The 18,718-nt window shown below is 47.1% G+C and overlaps 1 long non-coding RNA gene across 1 annotated transcript; it reads left to right on the top strand.

Moving 5' to 3' along the window:
* LOC309522135 lies at positions 1 to 8,014 on the top strand. Its single transcript, XR_014214894.1, has 2 exons — positions 1 to 404; positions 7,644 to 8,014. It is a non-coding gene; the product is annotated as an uncharacterized lncRNA (long non-coding RNA).
* The last annotated feature ends 10,704 nt before the right edge of the window (positions 8,015 to 18,718 follow it).

The following is an 18,718-nucleotide window of genomic DNA, read 5'->3' as shown; positions in this document are numbered from 1 at the left end:
CTGTTTGAGCATCTAACATGCAACTTCGCAGAGGCCTGGAAAATCCCAACCAGCAGGGCAGGAGGGAGCATACAGATCTGCAAGATGCCAAATTCACAAAGCCGGCAGCTGAAAGGGAACTAGAAGGGCGGGAGCAAAAGAATCTGGGCCACTTGCAACCTTTGCCCTCCAAGCCTCCTCCAAGTGACCTCCTGCTTCAAATCAGCTTTGTTTGTTTAAGCCCACTGGCAATTGCTGGTTCAGTGTAAATCGAATGTAACTTTTCCAAGAGCTCATGGAAACTTTCCCCGCAAAGGTCATTGACTCTTTGTCTCCAAGAAGCCTTTAAACAGTGGTGACTGGCGTTGGGCTGAGCGCGGCTTTCAGTAGGGGATGAATGGCATGTTGACCTCCTCGATTCAAAGGTGAGCAGGGTTCATGTCTTTTCGTTTGCAAACAGGGACCCATCTAACCTTTACATAATGCAATCTATGGCTCAGCATTTAATTGAATGTCTGAGGCGCGCATCAATTTGGGCAAAGAGAAACAGTCCAGTTGATGCCATTATCAAGAGCAATTCAAGATAAGGAAGAGTATGGGGGGGGGAACCTCGTGTAATTTGTTGAAAGGCACGGTAATTCACTTAAATCCTGACACCTTTGATAAAAGCTAATTTATGAAGAGGCAAACAGCAATCTGCTTGCAGGGCCTGGGATGGGGATCTTGCTGTTAATACAATCTGTCCTTCGCAGACGGCCGGGGCTGGCTTTGGAAAGGCAGATTCGTCCTCCAAACTGGGCAGAGTAAGGGCTCGACCCTTTGGAAACTTTCCACCTGCCTTGCCTCACCCTCCAGTCTCTGCTTCTCAATTTGCATTTTATTATTTTATGCACTGTGGCTTGCTGTTGTTTTATTGATTGTAGTTTAGAAATTATTTATTGTAATTCTTAAGAGTGGATTTCTGTTTAATTTTTATATGCTGGTACTTAATACTATTCTATACTATGCTAATGATTGTTGAATGTTGCTTTATTTGATGTAGGTTGCTTATTTTAAAATTATGTTTTATTATCACATTGTTGTATTGCATTAGATTGTTATGGATGGATGTACATTCTTTGTTTCTTGAACTTGTAAATAGCCCTGGGTATTGTAAGATAGAAAGACGGTATACAAATTAAAAGTGATGATGAAGAAAGTCCCACTGAGCCTCTTGGCCTTGCTGATCAGAAGGTCAGCGGTTCAAATCCCCGCAATGGGGTGAGCTCCCATTGCTCTGTCCCAGCTCCTGCTAACCTAGTAGTTTGAAAGCACACAAGTGCAAGTAGATAAATAGGTACCACTGCGACGGGAAGGTAAACGGCTCTTCCATGAGCTCTTGTTTCCGTCACGGTGTCCTGTTGCACCAGAAGGGGTTTAGTCATGCTGGCCACATGACCCAGAAAGCTGTCTGTGAACAAACGCCGGCTCCCTCGGCCTGAAAGCGAGATAAGCACCACAAACCCCATAGTCACCTTTGTCTTGACTTGTTTCAGGGGTCCTTTACCTTTTTACCTAGTGGTGTATCTTCCTTTAACAACATCGCTGCATGTGCTCAGTAGAGAGTCGGTGCATGGGTTACATCATCAGCCTGATACTGTCAAATGTTCACTGCTGCTAGAGTCAGGTGTCAAATCCTGGCAGCTATCATTTGTCAGCTGCAACTCCCCCCCCCCCCCCAATGACTCAAACCTAATTTACACACACACATCTTCCAAAGCTATTTTCGAAAGGAGAGAAGCAGTGCACATGCGCCTAACCCAGGGCTAGACAGTGTGGTGTCCATATATATATACATTCAGATGCTAACTGCTACCTATCTGATAATGCTCAGCGCTGACAGCTGCTGCATGCCAGCTGTCAGATAGTGTCAAATGACTGGGATTGCAGCATCTCTCCGTGTCGAATGCTGATGATGAACGGTGAATATGTGCACATCCAGATTGGGGGGTGGGGGGGGGACAGTCGCAGGAGTTCAGGAAGCAAATTTGTTTCGGCTCCGTATGACAGCACCGCTCAGGCCTGACCCCCTCTTTCTCACTCCATTCCAGCTCTACTCAGGCTTCCCTACCTCCATCTCGCCACTGCCCATCACAGAGTCTTAGTTCTGGATGAAGGGCTCCATCGCACGTGGTTACAATCCATGCAGCAACGTGTGGGGCGGTGGGGAGGATGAGCTTGGTTTGAAAGATAATAACCAGGGAGGCAGAGCTCCTTGCTCCTCTGAACTGTCTCCTCCATCCCTCCTTTAAAGCTCAGGGCAGGTAAATGAGAAAGCTCCATCAAAGTGAAGAATGAATGGGAAAGGGGGAGGGGCGCCATTTTGTCTTCTGTCTTTTAATCAAAGGCTTGGGAGATCTTACAGAAAGAAGGGAATGAAGCCTCTGGGCAATCTGATCAGATAAATGAGCAACTAACAACAAGCCAACATCGTTTAATTAGATCTGCAGCCAAGTCTGAGACAAAGACTTAAACTCAGATGAGCTCGTTCCCAACTGACTTTCAAAAATCCCCCGCATGCTAAGTATGGTGGAATCACTGGACACATTGGTATACTGGAAAGGCTGCCAGGGAGGAAAATCCCCTGGATCTCAAAATGGTTAGAGCGGCATCATGACAGCTGGCTCCATCAGGATCTCAACCAAGGAAGGGCGAGTTTCGAATTCCTTGTAGATAAATTGGTTTGCTTTTGAGCTGGAAGAGAGTTGGGAGGTAAATAGGACCAGGGAGGGGAAAGTGTGACTCTCCAAACATGATTGGACTTCAACTGCCCATCATCCCATGCCAACAAGGTCAAAGGGATTATGGGAGTTGGAGCCCAACTTCTAGAAGACCACAGCGTCCCCATTTCTGTAGTATAGGAGGTGATAGTGAATAAATCCAGACCAGTGTAACGATTAGTTGCATCAAGACAGATGCACCCATTATTCACATTGTCCAGAGATGCTGCAAACCTCAAGGAAGATCACTGTGCAGGACAACCGGGGAAGAGGATTCTATGTCTGCAAGCTGGCAAGGGTTCAGACTCTTTAAAGAAGGGACCAGAATGCTTCCCTCAGCCACCACACCAACCACTCAAGGGATCTTAATTTCCCAGGTAAGCTGTCAGAACACACAGCAAAGGTCTCACCTGGAGGTCCAACAGCAATGCTGGAATTCATGGTTTCAAGGCAAGATTCTGAAAATGAGAGGCACAAATACAAGATGGGGGACACCTGGCTTGAGAGCAGTACATGTGAAAAGGATCTAGGAGTCTTGGTTGACCACAAACTTGACATGAGCCAACAGTGTGACGCGGCAGCTAAAAAAGCCAATGCAATTCTGGGCTGCATCAATAGGAGTATAGCATCTAGATCAAGGGAAGTAATAGTGCCACTGTATTCTGCTCTGGTCAGACCTCACCTAGAGTCCTGTGTCCAGTTCTGGGCACCACAGTTCAAGAAGGACACTGACACACTGGAACGTGTCCAGAGGAGGGCAACCAAAATGGTCAAAGGCCTGGAAACGATGCCTTATGAGGAACGGCTAAGGGAGCTGGGCATGTTTAGCCTGGAGAAGAGGAGGTTAAGGGGTGATATGATAGCCATGTTCAAATATATAAAAGGATTTCACATAGAGGAGGGAGAAAGGTTGTTTTCTGCTGCTCCAGAGAAGTGGACACGGAGCAATGGATCCAAACTACAAGAAAGAAAATTCCACCTAAACATTAGGAAGAACTTCCTGACAGTAAGAGCTGTTTGACAGTGGAATTTGCTGCCAAGGAGTGTGGTGGAGTCTCCTACTTTGGAGGTCTTTAAGCAGAGGCTTGACATCCATATGTCAGGAGTGCTCTGATGGTGTTTCCTGCTTGGCAGGGGGTTGGACTCGATGGCCCTTGTGGTCTCTTCCAACTCTATGATTCTATGATTCTATGATTCTGCCTTTTATATTCTTGGCAGCTCTCAGCTATGGGTCTAAACAATCTTGGTCTCTAGACAGGGCCAGCCCAAGAAATTTTGGCACCTGTTGCGGACCCCAAAATGGCTCTAGGGAAGCAGGGATGAGGGAAGATCTACATCAGGAACAAGGAGGGATGATCGACATTGGGATCTGCTGCCACCATGGATCCTGCCACCTGAGGCACTTGCCTCACCTTGCCTCATGGGTGGGCTGGCCCAGAAGCACCAGTGGTCACCTTGGCGAGGATAAGGCAACTTTACATGGAGCTGTGATATATGCAGAGGGGGGCAACTAAGATGGTCACGGGTCTGGAAACCAAGCTTTATAAGGAATGGTTGAAGGAGCTGGATATGTTTAGCCTGGGAAAAGAGAAGACTGAGAGGAGATATGATAGCCATCTTCAAATATCTCAAGGGCTGTCACATGGAAGATGGAGCTAGCTTGTGTTCTCCTGCTCTGGTGGGTAGGACTCGAACCAATGGCTTCAAGTTACAAGAAAGGAGATTCCAACTCAACATCAGGAAGAACTTTCTGACTCTAAGAGCTGTGGAACGGACTCCCTTGGAAGGTGATGGACTGTCTTTCCTTGGAGGTTTTTAAGTAGAGGTTGGATGGCCATCTGTCCTGGATGCTTTAGCTGAGATTCCTGCATTGCAGGGGTTGGACTAGATGACCGCCAGGGTCCCTTCCAACTCTACAATTATATGATTCTTTGATTTTAAGAGGATCTGAGAAGGGAACAAGCAGGAAGAAGCAGCGAGTTTTGGAGACAACTGGCAAGATGAAGCATTGGGGAGTCACAAGATCATGTACAGTGGTACCTTGGGTTACATACACCTCAGGTTACATACACTTCAGGTTACAGACTCCGCTAGCCCAGAAATAGTGCTTCAGGTTAAGAACTTTGCTTCAGGATGAGAACAGAAATCGTGCTCCGGCGGTGCGGCAGCAGCGGGAGGCCCCATTAGCTAAAGTGGTGCTTCAGGTTAAGAACAGTTTCAGGTTAAGTACGGACCTCCGGAACGAATTAAGTACTTAACCCGAGGTACCACTGTAGTTGCTTTTGAGGTGGTGGTGAGGTTTTGGTGGTTTAGCACTAGCAAAGCCTGTCCCTGCTTCCTCCTCCCACCCTCTGGGCCGCTCAACCTGCGTATTTGTAGGTAATCAAATATGACTTTTAAAATACTGTAGGTCTCTGATAATCTGTCCCCACAAGGCACTTGACCTTGAAAACCTGCCCTGGAAATGTCTGCTACTTAGGGAAGCAGAGAACACAAACAACAAGAATAGTAACTGGCGATCTGTAGCAGCCTTTTAATGGCACTCCCAATCCCTTTACTTCCTAGGAAATCGGGCCATGATTTTGGATGCCAAGAAATATAGCCACTAAGAGTAAGCCTGCCTAACACGAATAGACAATCTTATATATATAGAATTAAAGCCAGCAACACAGCAGCCATTAGTCTTGGGGGAATGCACTGTAGCAAGCCCAAATGCCCCAGGATCACCCATCATATCATTTGGCACATTGCTCAAAACACAGTGCAAAGAACAAGCAGGAGACAGCAGCTACTTGGGGAAATTTCTGTAGCCGTTTGACTTCTGCCTAAAAAATGCTCTCTTCTTTTCTGGTATCTTGAATCTCATTATGCAACCCAGGCTCGCCTCCGCAGATGGGCATCCGAGGCAGATGGCTTTTCTCACGTGAGCAAGCTCCCAAAATCATTCAGGAATGCAGCAGAAATAGATGCCCAGTCGTGCCAGTCTGGAATGAAGTACAAAGTCTGGCATGATGGATGTGGCCGTACAGTCATACCTCGGGTTACAGACGCTTCAGGTTGCATTTTTTCGGGTTACGGACCTGCCAAAACCCGGAAGTACCAGAATGTGTTACTTCTGGGTTTTGGCGGTCACGCATGCGCAGAAGTGCTAAATCATGCTTTGCGCATGCACATAAACGCCAAATCGCAACCCGCACGTGCACAGACCCGCCGCTGCGGGTTGCGAACACTGCGGGTTGCAAACGTGCATCCTGCATGGATCACGTTCGCAACCCGAGCATCCACTATATTTGGAAGATGCTCTGTTGCCCAGGATGTTTTGCTGCGCTAAGAAAAACTGAAAATACTGCTTCTCAGCCTTTTGGCTAAGATCAAGTGTTGAAAATGTTGCCCCACTGGGAGGAGGGCCACTGCAGAGGTGGTTTTAGGGGAGTTTAGGGGAGTTTAGGGACACGGGTGGCGCCGTGGGTTAAACCACAGAGCCTAGGACTTGCCGATCAGAAGGTCGGCGGTTCGAATTCCCACGACGGGGTGAGCTCCCATTGCTTGGTCCCAAATCCTGCCAACCTAGCAGTTCGAAAGCACGTCAAAGTGCAAGTAGATAAATAGGTACCACTCCGGCGGGAAGGTAAATGGCGTTTCCGTGTGCTGCTCTGGTTCGCCAGAAGCGGCTTAGTCATGCTGGCCACATGACCCGGAAGCTGTACGCCGGCTCCCTCAGCCAATAAAGCGAGATGAGCGCCGCAACCCCAGAGTCGGTCACGACTGGACCTAATGGTCAGGGGTCCCTTTACCTGTACCTTTAGGGGAGATTGACCAGAGGTGGTTTTAGGGGAGTTTGATCAGTTTCCCCACAGTGGGCACTGAGCAGGGTCACAACAGCCATGGTCTACTTGGACCATCAGAGGAATCAGAAGAGGGGAGAGGGCTGCTGTTGCACTCAGGTCCTCCTTGTGGGATCCCCCTAGGCATCAGATGGTGGGAATTGGACGCCATTGGCCTGACCCAGCACAGTAATTCTTGTGTTCTTATAAGACGTCATTTTCAAGAAAGGAACTGAGTGGATGGAGAAGTGTCGGCACTGAGAGATGCACGCACACACGTGTTGAGGAACAGGACCAGACTCAATAAACTTGAGACACCCATATAAACCAGACACCCATATTCAGCATTCATCCTGATTTGCTTGCGCCAAGCTTACATGCTGGTTAGACTATGTCAGGTCTCTATGGATGTCCGAGACCGTGCTGAGGAGGGCTACACTGAGGAGGAATGGTGGGAGCCACTCCCTCCCCCTGCTCCTGATCCTGAATCTTCCCAGGAGCAGGAGGACAGTATAGATTAGGAACAGTGGTTTGCAGAGGGGCATAGTTCCGAAGGCAGAAGCTGGGAAATACTGGACAGGGAACAGCTAGGAGAAGAAACACTGGGAGAGAGAGGGTTAACAGATTCACAGTCTCTGGACAGCATCCAACCCCCTTCTCCAAAGTCACAGAGAGCTCAGAAAGTGTCAGAACAGAAAGCACAGAGGGTACAAGCTCAGATTACAAGAGTGACGTAGATTAATAGGGACAGAGGGGGGAGTGTCCCTTAATTGGGAGCACCGCCATTTCTAGGAGATGTGTTCTTTGTTCTCTCGCTGTGGTTATTAAGGATTCTAACTGGTAAGGCGTTCATTTCGTTTGATCTCTTATCGACTGCCATGGGGAGGGGCGCCAATTCCCCGAAGCCTGACAATGGAGCATTTGATCTGATATGCTTATAGGTCAATGAGTATTCATCCTGCATTCAGGAGGTGTTTTTAAAAAAACACATTTCCCCATTAATCATTCATTCATCTCACACTTTTTGATGCATTTCCCATCACTTTCCTGACTGCAAAATGTCTTCTTTTTGTTTTTACAGTGGATTTGTTGCACTGCGGCAAGAAGAACACTTGAATTGTTCAGACTTGGAGTTCTGGTCTGCAGTCAAATCGCTCTTACAGAATAGCGACAGTCCGGAGATACCTTTGAGATGCAGACCCCGCTGTTCAGATCCGCCTGCACCCAAGGGAGGCCGCATCATTCTTCCTCCCCTCTTGTGCTTTTCCCCTCCCCCTCCCACCCGCGTTGTGCATTGCAAAATGTCCTGTCCGCTGCACAGCGGTGCCTGTCGCACACTTAAAAAGGAAATTTCGCTGATGCAGCAGGTTCCACCGAAAGCTCCCTCCCTCCCTTGCTCCCTCTTTCTTTCTTTCTCACTCTCATCAAAATAATTAAACAGTTTCAAGCTTTGCCAAGTTTCTTTTCTTTTCTTCCTTAAGACCCGAGTGCTTATTGATTTCTTTCTGGGCTATCGTATCTTCCAACTCTGCCAACAAACCGGCAGGATCTTTCAGTAAATCTGCTTACATTTCAGTGGTGGTGTTTACTTATTGGATTATTTAAGATGCATTTATTTATGAAGAAGAGCTTTAGGAGGAATGGACGTGTGGGGAGGGGGTGGCTACCTTCCTGCCCTTTCTACTCTAAATGCCTTCTGGCTAAAAAATGCCGGTATGGAAGTTCAAGAGCAGAAACCTAGCTTTCAGAGGCAGATTCCCTCGCGGATAACCAGGAGAATGTAGGGTTTGTTTATTTGTTATATTCCAGGGTGAGCGGGGGAATAGAATATGCCATTACCCACTGCTCCTACATTAAAAGTAAAAGCTAGTAATGAGAATTCAGGCAAAGGCATCAGCTGAATGGTGGCAGGTTTGCCAATTAACAAATGTTTTCTTGAACTGGCCGAAAAGGCCTTGGCCCTGGTTGAGGCCAGTCTAATCTCCTTGAGACCCGGGACCTCCAAAATGTTATTTGCGGACCGCAAGGTCCTCCGTGGGGCATACCAGGAGAGGTGGTCCCGTAGGTACAAGGGTCCTAGGAGGTAAAGCCATCACATCACACGTACTTGGCTTTGAGCATCATCAAGAAAAATACAGTCCCTTTACAAAATCTCACTGTAGCATAATGAAAGCAATAAAAATGATTGGTTCAAGTTCCGCTTGGATTTACTTACAAGCCTCTGATCCTTGCAACAACAACTGGTCTCTCCCACTTCCTCATTTGTCATTCTCATCATCTGCTCTACAGCTTCGGCTATGTGCCCTCTGTCTTTGAGCTCTTTGCTCTCCTACTTTTAAGGCTCGCTGGGTTCTGGGAGATGGAGGGTCTGGAATGCTTTCTAATCACAATGTGTCCGCTGGGGGTTGTTCCGGCTCTGCCATGATTTCCCAGCTTTCCCCCTCATCTGCCTCTGAACTGCTACCTCCCTCAAACCCCTGTTGTACATCTATACTGTTTTCCTCTTCCTCCTCCCTGGAAGGGTCAGGGTGGGGAGGCGGTCTCTACCACTCCTCCCCTGCCCAGTCCCTGAAAGATTGTATGCTTCACACACTTAAGTTTCCCCACATGAGTGCATATCTGCAAGCATTTGGATCAAAACTTCTCTCACTGATAAAGTATTATGTAAACTGGCACTAACCGAACCCCTTGAATATGATTGCATTATAGAACTTACATTGCAAAAGTACAAGAGCGGCAAACAGAATCCAGGGAACTAAATTCTCCTTACACAGGGAAAGGGGTGCTTTATCTGACCTTTGCTTCAAGCCCCTGATCTTTTTGTGGAGTCTGTGAAATGAAGAAGTGACCTTGGCTGCTGTTCTGCTGAAGGAAAGATCTTGTATTGAGTGACAGCTTCATTAAACGAGTTAAAGGAGCAGGAGGAGAGGTGAAAAGAACGCAATGGCTGAAGCGGAGACTCTCTCTTTCTGCACAGTTTGCTGCCCATAGGCAATGATGGAATTGGCCCTTCCATCAACAGCTCTTTTTTTATGGCCCAAACATATCTATGATGGCATCTCATATCTATGATGGCATCTGACAATCAGACCGAGTCAGCCTCCGCCATTCCAATTTCCTTCCAAGATTTGCTCTATACCTCAGTGGACAGAAAGCTGGGATAGAAATTTCCAATCTGTGTATGACAACAAATAGTAGTCCTTATTATGTATTGAGTTGAATAGGATCCAAAATGCAGCAGTCTGATTGGTCCTAGAACAATAGGATTCAGAATGCAGCAGTCTGATTGGTCCTAGAACAATGCAGCAGTATGATTGGTCTGCAGGAGCCACCCAATCCAGCTCCTGATGGAAGTGAATCCAGAACCTGATTGGCCTGCAGGAGAATTCCGGAATTAGCCAATCACGTGCAGCCCATTGTGTAAATAATGTATATAAAGCAGATACTTTGAGGGGACTTTCATTCCTCTTCACCACTATGAGCTGAATAAAGAGCATGAGATCCACTCTCGACTCTGAGTATATTTCAGTCCTTGTAAAAAAAGTTATAATAAAACATGAAATTGAGGCAAAGGTCCAAGAAACTGTGGCTATGTTTGAATAACACCCCAAAGCTTTTTTCAACCTTTTTGAGTCTACGGCTCCCTTGACCAACCACATTTTTTTCTGTGGCACCCCTGTGGGGCTCAGGAGCCCATTTATGTCACCCCTTGCCTGCAGAGCAGGCAGCCTCCCACCCTTTTTCAAACACCCTTCCTTGTCTCCTTCTGGTCCTGCCCCACCCCCCTCCCCAAAGAGAGGTGCCTCCTCACAGTGCCCCAAAGGCGCCTGGGACTTGTCTGCCCATTCCCAACAGCAAGGGCTGGCGGACTCGCTGGCTGGGCTCCCTCGCCCACTTGCTTCTTATTCTGATGATGCCTCAACTCCTGGCAACCAGCACCCCCTGGCCAGCACCCGAGGCACCATTCACCTGCGGAGCTTGTAGCCAGGGCTGCTGCAACAAGCAACTGTGTGAGCCTTAGGGAGGCAGAGACGTGAGAGGGCATCAGAGGAGGGAGGGAAGAGGGACAGAGGCCAGGGTTGCCTATGGCACCCCTGACCATCATTCAGGGGCACCCCAGGGTGCCACGGCACACTGGGTGAAAACCACTGCCCTAAACGATGATTTGGTGTGATGTGAATGAGCTGGAACAAGTCCAAATGAGTGTCTCCTTCTCCTGCGCAGCTGGGACCCATGTTTACTTTTATTATCAATTAATATTGACATCGTTGTGAGTAAGCCAAGAATTGTGTTTTTTATTTTATTTTATCATCATCATCTTCATCACTGCTTTTTTCTGGGGGTGTGCAGGGGTACGCATACCTCTAAACAGTTGGTGAATCTTTGTACTTCTGTCTATTTACTGTACAGTAGAACCTCGGGTTACGTTACTCTCGAGTAACGTAAACTTCGGGTTGTGAAAGCAGCAAACCCGAAAGTATTTTTCCAGGTTTCACTGATTGTGCATGCGCAGAAGCACTCTACGCGCCACGCACATGTGCAGAAGCGTTCTATCGCACTGCGCACGCAGAAGTGCCACCTCTGGGTATGGATTTTTCAGGGTGCACACGGACCCCCGGAATGAATTAAATTCATATCCAGAGGGTCCACTGTATTTACTTTTTCCAATCTGAACTATGGTGATTTTCTTGAGTCAAGAAAAGATTTTTTTAGAAAAAAGCAATGGTTGTTGTTGTTGTTGTTGTTGTTGTTGTTGTTGTTATTTCCCACTCTTCACCCTAAGGCCTCAGGGAGGGTTACAACAATTAAAATGCAATAATGATTTTAAAGCACATTACACAAGATTAAAAACAGGGAAGGGTTGTAGGAAAATCAGGTAATAGGCATCAGGCAAAAACATCCCTCTCTCCCCCTCTCTCCAGTGTGCAAAGGTAAAGGGACCCCTGACCGTTAGGTCCAGTCGTGGCTGACTCTGGGGTTGCGGCGCTCATCTCGCTTTATTGGCCAAGGGAGCCAGTGTACAGCTTCCGGGTTATGTGGCCAGCATGACGAAGCCGCTTCTGGCAAACCAGAGCAGTGCATGGAAACGCCGTTTACCTTCCCACCGGAGCGGTACCTATTTATCTACTTGCACTTTGACGTGCTTTCAAACTGCTAGGTTGGCAGGAGCAGGGACTGAGCAACGGGAGCTCACCCTATCGTGGGGATTCGAACTGCCAACCTTCTGATCAGCAAGTCCTAGGCTCTGTGGTTTAACCCACAGCACCACCGGTGTCCCTTCTCCAGTGTGTACTGCAATATAAAGATGTGTCTTGAAATGTGAAGGCAGAGCGTTTCAAGCTGCTATTACATACAGAGCCATAGACTAGTCAACCAGGCAGAAATGTGCTTAAGGTCAAATATATTGCAACAGATGCCTGTCCCCTACCACAAAGTCTCCCAGAATCACCTGCTCCCCAGAAAATTCCCCACTTTTCATTGGTTGGTGTTTTTTTTAATGGTTTCTAACCCAGTAGTGGTGTATGGAAGTGAGAGCTGGACCATCAAGAAGGCTGATCGCCGAAGAATTGATGCTTTTGAATTATGGTGCTGGAGGAGACTCTGGAGAGTCCCATGGACAGCAAGAAGATCAAACCGATCCATTCTGAAGGAAATCAGCCCTGAGTGCTCACTGGAAGGACAGATCCTGAAGCTGAGGCTCCAGGACTTTAGCCACCTCATGAGAAGACAAGACTCCCTGGAAAAGACCCTGATGTTGGGAAAGATGGAGGGCACAAAGAGAAGGGGATGACAGAGGACGAGATGGTTGTACAGTGTTCTCGAACCTACAAACATGAGTTTGACCAAACTGCGGGAAGCAGTGGAAGACAGGAGGGCCTGGCGTGCTCTGGTCCATGGGGTCACGAAGAATTGGACACGACTAAACAACAACAACAACCATTTATGCATAAAACTCAACACTAATCTTGAAAAACAAATCCCGTACCATCTGACAAAGCTTCAAAGTGATAAACAACACTTTGAATTTGCATGCCATTCGGGATTCAGTGTGACTAAAATACATTGGATATTTGGTTTTTACATGGGGGTGGGAGCCAACGTTTGAGTACTAACATTCTTCCAATTGCATGCTTTTAGATACTGCATGTCTTAACCAAACTTTTAGAGCATGCTATTATGCATATTTTGATGAATAAAACATAATCCTAGCCAGAAAGAATTGGAGTCTGAGTGCCAAAATCCAGGGAAGCAGCCTCCCGCCGATGTAGCTTCATCCCTTTTCAAATTCCTCTCTCAAGTAATGGGGCCTGGCAGTTTGGCGCTCTGCCAGAGATGTCTGAGGCGGGAGAAGAGTAGTGCCTCTGGCATGGTCTGATAGGCTGGTCACCGCTAATTGGAGAACCTGGGTTTTCCTTAATATGGGAGGTACGGTAATTTTCTAGCTTGCAGTAGCTCTTCTTCTTCTTTGGCGATCACTCGCAGCTGAGTAAGATTGTCTTCCATGAACACGGTCTTAACAGGGAGTCTGTAAGTGTCTGTGGAGGCCAATTCTGGATCCACACATCCTTCCACAGTGGGGACATAGGTTTCCAGGTGGGAGTTGATCACGGTGTGGATTTGCCAAGCGTGCCTTCCTCTTAGCACGTTTCTCCCTTTCATCCTGAGTTCGAGTGTCTTCAAAGTCCTTGACACCTTTGGTAAAGGCTGTTCTCCAATTGGAGCACACAAAGGCCAGTGTTTCCCAGTTGTCAGTGTTTATACCACATTTTTTAAGATTTGCCTTGAGTCTTTAAACCTCTTTTGTTGACCACCAGCTTTATGCTTTCCATTTTTAAGTTTGGAATAGAGTAGTTCCTTTGGGAGACAATAATCAGGTATCTGGAGTGCCAGATTTATGTATAGGCTAAGTAGGCTGAAGCCTAGGGCCTATAAATCTAGGGGGGCCTCACCAGCCCTCCCGCTCCCCAGCGGGCAGTCTCCCCTCTCCCAAAAATTGCAAACCCAAGACTTCATGTGAGGGCAGGACAACTTGGGCCTCTACATCTAGGGGGCCTCGCCAGCCTGCCATCTCCCCGGTGCCACAGTCTCCCCTCTCCCAAAATTGCAAACCCAAGACTTCATGCAAGGGCAGGGCAACTTAGGACCAGCAACTATGAGACTCAGGGCTAGCCAGTGGGGCCCAATTTGAAACAGTGGGGCACAACTTGGTTTTTTTGGGGGGGGGGTTTGTAGGGCCCCAGTTCACAGCCAAAGTCTGCAAAATCTTATAGATATAAATAAAATCCATCTAGATTGCCCTGGTGCAATCCTTCTAGTTGGTTAATTGGTCCGGCAACTTTCATGCACATGCCGTGTGATGCTAATTATTTCCCCCCAAGAGTTAAATGGTAACCAATCAGAGGCAGCTACAGGAGAGCTATGAGATTCAGGTGAGAGTCAGATGAGTTGACAATCCCAGCAGGTATATAAGAGGACGACCCGGCCTGCCCAGGCCTCCAGTATTTAACAATAATATCTTACATCCTTTAGAGGAGAAATTGTGAGTTGTAGAATTTTAAATACCCGTCATCATCCTTGGTTTCACTTAATTTTGTTTATAACACTCTTCCATTTTCTTCTAGTTGTGAGGGTGGGGTTGGGGGCCTCACAGTTGGAGTAGCCTAGGGCCTCTCTTCATCTAAATCTGGCCCTGGGCATCTGAACAACATGACCAGTCCTACGAAGTTATAGGCATTGAGGGACAGAGTTCTGGGAGTGAGGAGCCAGATGATGATTTTGCATAGAGGAGACAGTGGGGTGGGCTTGGCCACATTGGGAGCAAGATACCTGCATCGCAGGCAGTTGGACCAGATGACCCTCGCGGTCCCTTCCATCTTTACAATTCTACAATCTCTTTTTAACGATGGTTTCTCATGGTTAAGCCTCTCTGAGAGCTCTTTTAAAATTAAAAGAAAAGTTAAAAAAATTAAAAGTTTGGATTTGATGTTCCGCTTTATCACTACCCTAAGGAGTCTCAAAGCGGCTTACATTCTCCTTTCCCTTCCTCCCCCACAACAAACACTCTGTGAGGTGAGTGGGGCTGAGAGACTTCAAAGAAGTGTGACTGGCCCAAGGTCACCCAGCAGCTGCGTGTGGAGGAGTGTAGAAGCGAACCCGGTTCACCAGATTACGAGTCTACTGCTCTTAACCACTATTTCATTAAATCTGGGTGGGAAGGGAATAGATGAGGGGAACCAATGTCGTCTGAGCAAAAAAAAAAGTCAGGATACTTTCTCCCTGTGTATGCAAATTTATCATCTGTGCATCTGATAGGATGCACAGGTTAAGGAGAGGGAGGGAGATTTTAGCTGATAGACCAGAGACCATTTCTTTGGGTGCCTCTATTGCCTGTCTCTGAGAAATGGGTGTCTGACAGAAAACAATTATGGTTTCACATTTCCTTAAAAGTAGAAGGGCTGCATTTTGAGCAGATTTCAGGCAGCAAAATGCCCGCCTGGGTTATTGTCTTCACGAGGGGAAAATCTTGCTCTTACACCATTGCTGTGAGGATCATTTGGAAGCCGAGTTGAACATCAATCCGTGCCTAATGAGTTTTCAAGTTTCAGATCCTTTTTATTTCCATGATGAAAAGGCAAAGTGTTTTTCATGTCCATCTTATTGAACAGAGAAACGAGGCTCCTTGATCATTATCTGTGTTCCAGATAGAGGTGCCTTAATACAGAGGAGATGGAAAGGGGAAAGCACTTTCGTTCAGATTTTTTTTTTTTTAAAAAAAGGCCGTTCCTCTTAGTTATATGCTTTCAGAAACCACTTCACCAAGGACAAAGCTTTTAAGTTGTAAGGCGTGTCCCTTTGCAAAGTCAATGTAATTGGGATAATTGCATCTTGCAATTGATGATCAAAGAGACTTCTGATGGGGACTGTGTGGGATCTATTGAGAACGCAGGGAGCAATGGGTCATTGCTCCCAAATACACACACCCATGCAAACATATGTAAATTTTGGGAATGCTAAGTGAAAAAGGCTTCGGAAGTAAACTCTGAAGAAAAATCTGTACCCAGTGCGGTGTGGGACATCATCGAGGGAAGAAAAGGCTAAGGAGTAAACTCAATTCCCTAAAATGAAGTCCCTAAGATGGTTGGATGGTGGCTTGTATGTCTCCTTCCAGCAACTCCTGCAGCCAGTAAAGGTAAAGTGCTCACTGGAAGGACAGATTGTGAAGCTGAGGCTCCAATACTTTGGCCACCTCATGAGAAGAGAAGACTCCTTGGAAAAGACCCTGATGCTGGGAAAGATGGAGGGCACAAGGAGAAGGGGACGACAGAGGACGAGATGGTTGGACAGTGTTCTCGAAGCTACCAGCATGAGTCTGACCAAACTGCAGGAGGCAGTGGAAGACAGAAGTGCCTGGCGTGCTCTGGTCCATGGGGTCACGAAGAGTCGGACACGACTAAATGACTAAACAACAACAACAACAAGGGTGGCCAAAATCCAGGGCATTTGTTTTAAAGTGTAAAATTTCCCCCGGATGGACATGTAGGCCCCCCCCAAAAGAGGACATATCCTGGAATTCCCAGACATATGGCAAGCCTAACTAGTTATCGACAACCTAAAAAGAACCAATGTAAACAGGTCTGCCAAGAAGGACTTAACTGGTAGGAAAAAAATTATCTGAGAATTTGGCTTGAGGCAAATGCAGAAGAAAGTGGGGGGGGGGGGTTAAGAGATAATAATTTTGCTTATGTGGCTGCCTTGTGCAAGTATGAGTTCTCTAAAGCACATTCTTTCTCTAAGCCCGTTTCCCAGTGGAAATGATTGTTCATTCTTTCATCCTCATGCTTGACTGAGGTTCTTAATTACCACTGGGGAGTTAAGTTCATTATCCCCTCTTCTCTGCATGCTTTTAATAATACCAACTTCAACCAAACAAGGCTAAAAATGAGCAAACGGAAAGCTTTCCCCCTGCTTTTCATTCCTGCAGCTCTAAATAAAATGCTGGACAACAAGGATGGTTTACTGCAGCAGGTGGCTTGAGTGGCACAAAGGATAAAAACATTCCTTTATTTATTCACCAACTCTTATATATCAGCTAGTCTTGCTCAGCAGTGTTTGCAAGTTACGGAGTCCTCATCGTCCAGCCCCCATATAAAGGGGGGAAGGAACTATTTGGAAGGAAGGCTCTGCAGAGCCAGCAACAACAACAACAAAAACAACACACACACACACATACACACACACACACAGACACACAAACAATCCTTGTCTTTGCTGCTGCTGAAACTGACAAGGGTGACACCCAACATTCCTGATCAAACTTCTGCTCGTACAATGGGATTTCCCCTTCTTCACACACACCCCATAGGAGCCAATGCCAGGGGGCTGTGGGTGCTTGGGCACCCACTATAATATAATTGTGGGAGCTGAGCACCCACAAAGTCAATGAAAAAAGCCAGCAGAGAGAGGAAAAGTTCAGCTCTGTCCTCCGCAGCCAGCAAGCAAAGCATCATTTTGTGGGAATGTTAAGGACAGCAGGAGAGGATCTATTGATTAAATATGACCCTTCCTTCACTCATGCTAGCGAGTCATTTTCCCTCAAAATGAAGCTAGTTTGCAGATTCATTTGAATCTCTTCAATGGGTGGGGTATAAATAATTTATTATTATTATTATTATTATTATTATTATTATTATTATTATTATTAAGCAATCCTCTCTGGCTTGATCAGACTGGATTATTCCTGTTGTCTCCTTTGATTCCTCTTAAAAGAATAAAGACACAAGGCTCTTTCCTTAAAAGTAACAAGACATTTACTCACATTCAGTTCACATTATGATCCCTAAAGGCAGATTTAGCTTGTAGTTACATAACAAACTGAGTTCATCTCATATGGAGACTGAGGTCGTGTGCTGCTGGCTGAGAGCCAGCAGACAGCAAAAATACATTAAGAGAACAGCATCAAGAGAAGAAAATGGCAGCAAGAGAGAAAGATGGCTGCTTGACTCGGCTCTTTTATGGAGTCAGCCAGGGTCACACCCATCTCCCTGGTCACATGCAGGGGAAGGAGGCTGCAGACCAGTGGAACAGGAAGTTCCACTGGCGTAACTTCCCCCTGCCTGTGCCCACTCTAGGGAAACAAGGAATGTTGTGTTTGACTGCTCCAATGGATTACATCCCACACCTTTTCCAGGTATTGGGATCAGATGCAGTGGCACAGACTCTCTGCCTATGAGTCCGAGTCTCTCCCATGGAAAAGGGTACCTCCCTGGTTGCAGATAGGAGGAGGAAAAGTCAACGCTGGCTATCGCAACGTGGGCACCCACAATCCTGAGGGCGAGATATCACACACACACACACACACACACACACACAGCCTCCTCCCCACCAAATCTGCCCCCCTTTCACACCAGATTATTTGGGGCTGCAGAGGGAAGAGACCTGTTCTGCCTACTGTGCCAGCTGCAGGTGCAGCATGGGATTTCCAGGTTCCTCCTCATCACATTGAAATTGGCACACTTTATCAGTTTCCCCGGGGATGCGGGTGGCACTGTGGGTTAAACCACAGAGCCTAGGACTTGCCGATCAGAAGGTCGGCAGTTCGAATCCCCACGACGGAGTGAGCTCCCGTTGCTCGGTCCCTGCTCCTGTCAAACTAGCAGTTTGAAAGCACGTCAAAGTGCAAGTAGATAAATAGGTACCACTCCGGTGGGAAGTTAAACGGTGTTTCCGTGTGCTGCTCTGGTTCGCCAGAAGCGGCTTAGTCATGCTGGCCACATGACCCAGAAGCTGTACGCCAGCTCCCTCGGTCAATAAAGCGAGATGAGCGTTGCAACCCCAGAGTCGGCCATGACTGGACCTAGTGGTCAGAGGTCCCTTTACCTTTTTATCAGTTTCCCCAGTATTCTGGGTGTTTCCCAAACCTGGGTCTCCAGCTGTTTTTGGACTACACTCCCGTCATCCCTAGCTAGCAAGACCAGGGGTCAGGCATGATAGGAGTTGTAGTCCCAAAACAGCTGGCGACCCAAGTTTGGAAAACCATGCAGTCTATCCTCAGGGCTATGGTGGGGGAAGGTTAGTTTCTTTTGCTATTGCTTAAATAAAATTCCAGCAGCAAAGGTTGGATCAGGTGCTGCTAGAAGGAACTGCATTTGATGGTGA

The sequence above is a fragment of the Podarcis vaucheri genome (assembly GCF_965113315.1).
Source record: "Podarcis vaucheri genome assembly, chromosome: 17".
Classification (NCBI taxonomy): Eukaryota; Metazoa; Chordata; class Lepidosauria; order Squamata; family Lacertidae; genus Podarcis; species Podarcis vaucheri.
Note: the sequence above shows the minus strand (reverse complement) of the source record. Positions and strands in the feature narration are given on the sequence as shown.